We start from the raw sequence: 9,281 nt of genomic DNA, 5'->3' as shown, positions 1-9,281 counted from the left end.
GTAATATAGTTCTCCCCAGGAGCAATTGACAAGATATTGATTGACAGCTATGAACGACCTTCTATTTCCATGGCTCGATAGGTGTATGCTATTTGTCGAATTAAACACAAGATTTGTTTACTTGTTTATGGGGTATATTTATGGGGTAGTTTGCCAGGTGTCATAGAATTCAGCGAATGGGTTCTTGGGTGTGATAATGTGTTTTGGTTGGAGGGAGGGCGGGATCAAAAGTGGTTGTTTATATCGTGATGGTATACGTGCGTGTATACCAACATCGAAAGCTTAAGAACGACAAATTGATTCGATTCTTCGTCAAGGGATAATGGGGGATAGGTCAGCTGATTTGGACATCGTAATGCTAACGAATGGTTGATAAACTGCCGGGGAAAAAGAAAGGGTACAATTGGATTTGACCCCAAAATACAAACGTTATCAAAACGTTATAAAAACAGTTGAATATATTCCAGCTATATGACGGCGGTCTGCAATAATCGAGACCAGACCAGACAATCCAGTGACTGACAACATGAGCATCGGTAACCGCAATTTGGATACGATGACATGCATCAACCAATTCAGCGAGCCTGACCACCCGATCCCGTTAGTCGCCTGTTACGACAAGCATAGTCGCCTGTTACGGCAAGCATGGGTTGCTGAAGACCCGGGGCAGCGGGGTAGCCAAGTGGTTAAAGCGTTCGCTCGTCACGCCGAAGAACCGGGTTCGATTCCCAACATGGCTACGTAACGGCGTAAAACCATACCCACTCATTATTCTTAACCCGGATCTTCACGGGTCCCTCTCAAGAAAGTGAAATATAAAGTAAACGAATTGTAAAAACTTTTAACACGAAAACTAAAAAAACTTCTGCTACGTCGTGATATCCACATTTGCCGGACACGCCTAATTCCTCTTTGAAAACAGCCTTACTATATATGTTCCATTTCGAGGACCGTGTGCTGCACGCATGGGCTATTCGTCTACCTATAGTGTGAACTACACACAGCAAATAGTCAGTCAAAATTCAGACGGCACGAAAACGTAAGAAGTTGACAAAACAACATCAATTGACATCTAAAGTGTTTATTTGACGCTGTTTTATTTCGTTTTCTTATTACTAAACGTCAATGTGTGTGTTCTATTCATTGTGAGCCTAACGTTAATAACGTCTATTTAGACTACACCACTTGGCCAGACATATTTATTTTAAAATCAACACCCGGTAACCTTCTGCCGCGAACCTTTGCCTCTATGCGTGATTGCATGAATGGAAATTGCCTTTTTCACAAACGATATAGGGTATAGGTATATAGAAATATTTAGTGTACAGCAAGATCCATTAACAAGCACACACATAGATGTGTATGTATGTATGTATATGCACACCTTTTATGTTTATGTACACACGTCAGTCGAGTTGGTTAGCCACGCCAAAACACACGACAGCACCGTTCAACAAACATCAAGTCGTCGTCGTCTTTCCCATGTCATAAAACTCAACCGTTATGTATAATTCACGTATCGCAAGTCTGTGCACACTTGTTGGGCGTACAATGCAAACAGACCAACAATGGTTGAATATTCATACATATTGCCTTCTTCAATATTGATAAATCAAATTGCCTCCAATTGAATAGGGTTTTGTATCCTGAGTCACGAAAGACGAAGAATGGGAGCCCTTGGTCACATCTAATACTTCAACAATACGTTAGTGCTTTGCTTCGGACAAACAACGCGTATTGTGTTCACTGACTTGGTTGCTACAGAAGGCACCGTTGGGAGTCGGGAATTACCTCCCTTGGTGGAAGAGCTGTTCAAGTCGGAGGTACAACCTGTCATAAATAACTTGGTGTTTGTTTTGCATTAGCTATGCGCGTTTAAAGTGTGTTTGATTGTTCACAATGTAGATATGGGACCATTAATGTACGTATATTTCGGACGTGACTTTACATGCGCGTGGGGATATATATTCAAGTGCATAAATATTTTCTCACGCCTCTATCCACTTGAAAAGATAAGGTCAGTTTTAAGTGCACTGGAAAGCTTTAAGCTTGCTGACTTGTATTTTATATGAACCTTATAACGTTTACTTTACCTTTGTCTGATCACAATATGGGTTAGTCTTAGTGACTCCACGGCCGTATTGTGTTGGGTGGGAGGAGCGAGTGACTTGGTACGTTATTGGGTGGGTGAGTGTGTGTGGATAGAAGGATGGTTGAGTGAGTGTTTTTTTGTGGATAGATGAGTGTGTGGATAGAAGGATGGTTGAGTGAGTGGTTTATTGTGGGTGGGTGAGTGTGTATGGATAGAAGGATGGTTGAGTGAGTGTTTTTTTTGTGGATGGATGAGTGTGTGGATAGAAGGATGGTTGAGTGAGTGGTTTGTTGTGCGTGCTTGTAGGGGTGGACAGAAGGATGGTTGAGTGAGTAGTTTATTGTGGATGGATGAGTGTGTGGATAGAAGGGTGGTTGTGTGAGTGAGTGCTTGAGTCAGTGATAGATTTTGGTTGAGTGTGGGTGAGTGAGTGGATAGAGGATAATTGGTTGAGTGAGTGGTTGAGTGGTTGTGTGAGTGAGTGAAAGTGAGTGAGTGAGTGAGTGAGTGAGTGAGTGAGTGGAGTATAATTGGTTGAGTGATTGAGTGGTTGAGTGAGTGGTTGAGTGAGTGAGTGAGTGAGTGAGTGAGTGAGTGAGTGAGTGAGTGAGTGAGTGAGTGAGTGAATTAATGACTTAGAATGAATATTCCTGTTATGATTCTGGCGGTAGGTTTACATACAAAATGCAACGTGATGAGGAGTGATTTTGTATGGTATCTTTGTACACATGTATGTAGAGAGTTTATGCATTTACATTCTCAATAAAGGATGGGGATGAAAGTTAAAGTGACCGGAGTCTTCATAATCGTATGACACTCCTTCCATCGAGTATTGTGAAAAACAAACAAAAAACTCTACAACTCAGGAAAACCCCACCACACAAATTACACCCCAACACCTCAAATCATCCCATCGCAAAGTCTGTTTACACATTGACTCGTAGTCAAAGAACGGGAATACCTTGCAAATAACAAATAATCCATTTCTAATTTATCTTTGCGGAAAATAAATTACAAATGCCAAATGTACCAGTTTAATCTTATGCCAACGGGTTTCAATACAGTAATATACCACTTAAGATCGGCGTATAATCCGGTCTAGATGTCTTCAACTTTAAAGATTCTGCTTGTAATATGGATTACAAAAGTTGCGCTAATAAACGCAAAGGGAAGCGTTTGCGAAATGATCAAATTTCGACATTCCGTTCTTTAACGGAATGTAGCGTACAGAAACATTAATTAGGTATTTGAACGCGAGACGGAGGCCGACAGCTGACTGCCTACGTTTCGCTCTGGTACGTTTCGCGTGGATTCTGTCACGTAAGCGTTAAGAATCACGTGATATACGCCGAAACGTATCTTCAGACAAAGAAGAGTTTATTTAACGGGAGATTAATACACCACGGGTGTATTGTGTTTTCAGGCGTTGAAGACGTATGTAACGGGACGCAGGTTATGATCCGTGGACTTGAAGGTCAGAGAATATTGAAATCTCTTTGCAGAATTTAAAACGAAGTATTCGGGGAATTTACGTTGACAAAGATTAGACAGCTTCCTATATAAATGCGTTACGCCTTTTGTGGAAACTCTTTGAAATGAAAACACACACCTATTCACTTTTTACATTACGGTTTCCAGGGAAATTCGTTTGAAAAGACCTGGAAAAAAGTTCATGTAGCCACGCGTCCAGCTTTCCCTGATAATCTGCCCCGCTTTGCCGTCTTATAAATAAATGTTTATTGTTATGTCTGCTTGGTGTGTAATATAAGCTTACGTATTTCACGGTCAGATATCAGATCTACGTAACGTAGGATACATAAAAAATCAAAGTGGTTTTCGGACCCATTTTTCTCAAAGGTGATGAAGAAGGTAGAACGCGGTGTCATTTTTTTTATTAAAGAAACGTGATGAAAAGGAACACCGACTGACCAATACCAACAAACACAACTGGACTCACATTGAACTGCCCCCTTAATAGAATGTCCGTTTTCCAGCATTGACAACAATTTTAAAGGGAGTTATAGTGACGCGCCGATGATCGAGAAACATATCCGTTTTCTTGCCTTGTAATCTGCCGAGCGAACGAAAGTATACCCATGTTTGATGGTAGCTAAACATGAAACAAACAAGAAATGGTTATTCGATGGTGAAATCAGCATAGGGATTTTTTTAGTCAAGAAGGATATTGTGTAATATAAGATTTTAGAGACTAAATGTTAGTCTAGATTTGATACGGCTTTCATAGTTGTGTTTTGGACCTTAAGTTCGCAGTGTTTCAGCCACTGTTTTCAACGTAATAACTTTTTGACAACTTATGTATTTTTTTGGTCAAATCCATTTTTTAAGTGTAGACATTCTTGTGGCCGGCAGTTTATAACCAGACTAATATAACGTAGACTAAATGTTATAACGTAGACTGAGAATAAAAAGGCTATTTGATTCGGGAATAATAGGCAATAGTACATGCACAGTATCGGTGAGTATCTCACAACAGATGACCTGCACATGTCTCAAGAAACATGGATCACAATTTCACAGTACACAGTTATGAGAGTGAAGAATGATTTTCAAGTGTATACTTTCTTTGGCCCGGCATTTCATTTAAAACGAATGTGGTATGATGGCCCGACGCAAAATGTTTTGAACTTAAATGAATAGTAAATGTAACTCCTAGATAATGAGTGAGTCAGTGAGTATGGTTTTACGCCGCTTTTAGCAATATTCCAGCAATATCACGGCGGGGGACACCAGAAATGGGCTTCACACATTGTACCCATGTCGGAATCGAATCCGGGTCTTCGGTGTGACGAGCGAACACTTTAACCACTAGGCTACCCGACCGCCCCTAACTCCTAGAAAAAAATCAGACGGAAAATTGTTCCTGTTTTCATAAAAAGTATGCATGAATATAGATATGTTTAAAAGTCTGTCGTGGAGGCATTGCCACGTGGCAAACGCGTTGCCATCCCTTCGAGTTCATTGACAGGTCAACGCTGAGGGCGAGAAGCCTTTATGTAACACTAAGCTCTTCACTGTGGTGAATACAACACTTAGTGTTTGAATAAATTTCTTGGTCGGTTACTTGTGAAACGTAAAACCTGGTGAATACTACCAGTTTCTTCGTGGTATACTCCCCAGGGAGTTGAATAAAATTATGATGATCTGTTGATTTGATAATATTTTGTCAAAGGCTTTGAATGCGAGGTTACTAAATATGATAATGTCACTTCCTGGGGAGTATATCTCCTAGGCTGGATGTTTATTTTTCTTTGTCAGTTGCTTAACGTCGCGCTCATTATTATTCCAGCTCTATGCCGGAGGTCTGTAAATGGTCGCGTCTGAACAGACAACCCAGTGATTGACATCATGAGCATCGACCCAAGCAATTAGGATACGACGACATGCATCAACAAAGTCAGCGAGTCTGACCACCTGATCCCGTTCGTTGCCTTTTACGACAAGTTGAAGACCAATTCTAACCCGGATCTTCACGGGGCTGCATTTGAGAGGTAGAAGATGTATGGATGGATGTATGTATGTGTGTATGTATGTATGTGTGTGTGTGTGTGTGTGTGTGTGTGTGTGTGTGTGTGTGTGTGTGTGTGTGTGTGTGTGTGTGTATGTATGTATGTATGCATGTATGGTTATATGTATAAATATATTACATGGCACACGAGGTTTCGATTATATGAAGTAATCCCAAAATGGCCAATTCATTCGCATAAATATGTGATTATACACCCTCATTTGGAACACCTTTAAAAACCTCAACATATCAACTCATGTATGGCCGTGTTTCTCCACGACGTTCTAACGAAATTAAAGACAAAATATCCCTCGACGGTGAATACAAAATATAATAATCATAATTCACGTGAAGATAAATTAGAACCCGTGTGCGTTTCCATGTCTGTTAGGTCATTATGCCGCCGAAACAGCATAACCCCGCTATAACGCTAAACACCGCGAGCAATGCTCTCATTCATCATCGCCGAGAAATCGGAAGGAAATCGAGATATTGAGACATGCTTTGACACCGCGTCATGCAGAGCAGATACATGTTCTTTGTTCTCTACCTACACGGGATTCATCTTAGCAACAGTCTAAATCCATAAATTGCACACACATGCCTACGGTGCTATTATTTACGCATTCATCATCAGCTGTTTTGGAGCGTTGTCGATTTCAGAGATGTAGATTTCGCTCAAGCTGCCTGATATCGTCAGGTAAACTTACTTGTCCACACGCTGTGCTTTAAATGTCACCTTTTGACGATTAATAATATCATTTTCTGATCACACGTGGAAAGCTGACTGTAGACAGTTGGATTAAGTGTTTAAAAACGTAATCCATTTCATCTATGGGTTTAGATTTCGTTGCGAGATTTCGAGAACATCCTATGCGTTCATGAGCGTTGACAGATATCGGCTGTATTCATGGTCTCGGGGAGGGGGTATTGATCCATTTTTTAAAACGTCGGAGTGTGTTAATCAAATGTGTGTATTTGTTTGTTTGTTTGTTATTTAACGCCGTACTCAGCAATATTTCATTTGTATGACGGCAATCTGTAAAGAATCAATAGGACCAGACAATCCAGTGATTGGTATCATGAGCATCTGTCCACGCAGTTGGGATACGATGACATGCATTAACCAAGTCAGGAGTCTGACCACCCGATCCCGTTAGTCGCCTCTTACTCAAGTGTGTGTAAGTCGATTACACTAACTTAACAAGCTGGGTGATTCCTGTCCTTGAATGTCCCAGTACATCTCGGTATTTAAAACTGGAGATTGGATTTGCCGAACCTTAATGTGACATTTTGAAGATCGACTCGCATCGTGGTGATGGGGTAGTGATTCACTGTATTGGGTGGGTAACGCTCGGCCCACCCCTCGTGAAGAATCGATCTTCAGGTACCTGTGCTTGACGTAAGAAGCGACTCACAGTATCGGGTGGCCCTGACTTGGTTGATGCATGGCGTCGTACCTCAAATGTGAGGATCTTTTCATGATCACTGGGTTGCCTGGTTGCCTCGACTATTTACAGACATACATCTGACATGAAATTTTGCTGAGTGCGGCGTTAAACAACGTATAAACAATGCTCCCTCTTCTTATTCGGTAGATATTAACATAATTATTCTATGACTAGGTTCACGTGTAGATTTTAACAGCGCTAATTAAATTTGGAACCGAACGTGCAGCACAACAACAACAACAACAACAACAATAATATGATAATAATAATTGTCGATAATACTTTCATTCTCATCTCCCTGGGGAGTATACCACCCATGCTGTAGACGAAAGAAGGCGTGTAGCCGTTTCTGATTGATGTGAATTGAAACATTTTACGCCGCAGAAAGTAATATTCCAGCGAAAACCAGCGAGCCTGTTTCTGAACAGAAAAAACAACTACGTTCAGGCAGATCCAGCGAACACACAATCAAGTGTTTATGGCCTTAACGGCAAGGTAATGATATTCAACGTTGCAACAGTAGCCGCAATGTTTAAGCTACGTGACCCACACAATCAGTGATTGTGCAGGAACTGAGGACCCCGTGGGAATATACAGGTATATCAATATACCGCACTTCGGTTATACCTGATTATATGCAAGATATGACGGCTTCGCTCATTGTCGCATTTTTTTCACACGGAATTTATTATTCAAATTCCTATCTGAACAATACGAAATATAATACTTTAGCGTAACGGGGAATATGTTTCGCTTGTATTTGCGGACGTGATTTGTTAAAATTTATATTAGCCTCGATGGCTATTAATTATCATTGCAAATATTTGTGAATTGTATTTTATGTCACGTGAGGTTGGTGTTATATATTTAACATGGGGATAAGAAGAGTTGTTAGTGGTTACCGGGTATTGACAACCAGGTTGATACGTGTGAATTATGAGAAACATTTGTTTGTTGTTTAACGCTGCACTCAGCAATATTCCATCTATATGACGGCGGTCTGTAAATCATCAAGTCTGGATCAATCCAGTGACTGGCATCATGAGCATCGATCCACGCAATTGGTATACGATGACATGCATCAAGCAAGTCAGCGAGCCTGACCACCCGATCCCGTTAGTCGCCTCTTACGACAAGCATAGTCGCCTTTTACGGCAAGCATGGGTTGCTGAAGACCTATTCTACCCCGGATCTTCACGGGTCGATGAGCAACAGACGGGATTTGTGTACAGTATAAACGTACAAGACCAATACAGAACTCAATCTTAGCACAACGACATTTAAACGATGTTTTGGTTGGTTGGTTTGTTGTTTAACCCCTGCAATCAGCAATATTCCAGCTATATGACGGCGGTCTGGAAATAATCGAACCTGGACCAGACAATCCAGTGATTAATGTCATGAGCATCGATCCACGCAATTAGGATCGATGACATGCATCAACCAAGTCAGCAAGCCTGACCACCCGACCCCGTTAGTCGCCTTTTACGACAAGCATACTAGTCACCTTTTACGGCAAGCATGGGTTGCTGAAGATCTATTCTACCCCGGAATCTTCACGGGTCTTTAAACAATGTATAGTGTACACACAGAGAATCTGTAAATATATATCGACACAAGTCATTTAAAGAAGCAAAACTCCGAGGCTTGTCGATTATTTATTTCTTTTTATAGACGAGTGTTGATATATTTGATATTAAAAGAAATAACATTTGACTTAACATAAACGTGATATTTGGACGGAGATGAGATGCATCTGAGTTTAATAACTCTCAAAACTAGCAGATCGTCGCCAGTGTTTTCTGTACCAAAAATATATATTGATGTGATGACTCCGTTGAGTTCAGTATTGTTACTGTTATGTCGTGGCCTTAATGATTTAAAAATCAATGCAAATATGTTTTAAGTAAAAGGTAACTAAACTAGAATCACTTGTGTTAGTGTGTTAGATTTAAACATTTAGATCTCAAGCTGACACCTATGCTAATCGATCAATGGTTGATCATGAATGTGGTATCCACTCGGAGGTATTGTTTGATCTCACTGATGCCTTATCTAAAGCGACACAAAATAAATAAAAGCGACAAACCCCGTACCCATGTGAATTTTCCACGAATATATATCGTACACTCTCCATCCCCACGGAAAACTTGTTCTGAATCTGATCTTAATGTCTCCATATGTTTATTATTTAGATACTGCTAAAAAAACG

General features: G+C 40.6%; 1 long non-coding RNA gene across 2 annotated transcripts in view; it reads left to right on the top strand.

The window, feature by feature from the left end:
• Positions 1-5,560, top strand: part of LOC125379165 — a 114,903-nt gene extending 109,343 nt beyond the window's left edge. For both annotated transcript variants that reach the window (XR_007220630.1, XR_007220629.1), the window contains one exon: positions 5,400-5,560. This is a non-coding gene — a long non-coding RNA (uncharacterized LOC125379165). The remainder of the gene's footprint in view (positions 1-5,399) is intronic.
• The last annotated feature ends 3,721 nt before the right edge of the window (positions 5,561-9,281 follow it).

Source organism: Haliotis rufescens, unplaced genomic scaffold, assembly GCF_023055435.1.
Source record: "Haliotis rufescens isolate VD_foot unplaced genomic scaffold, xgHalRufe1.0.p SCAF_14, whole genome shotgun sequence".
In the NCBI taxonomy this organism is placed as follows: domain Eukaryota; kingdom Metazoa; phylum Mollusca; class Gastropoda; order Lepetellida; family Haliotidae; genus Haliotis; species Haliotis rufescens.
Note: the sequence above shows the minus strand (reverse complement) of the source record. Positions and strands in the feature narration are given on the sequence as shown.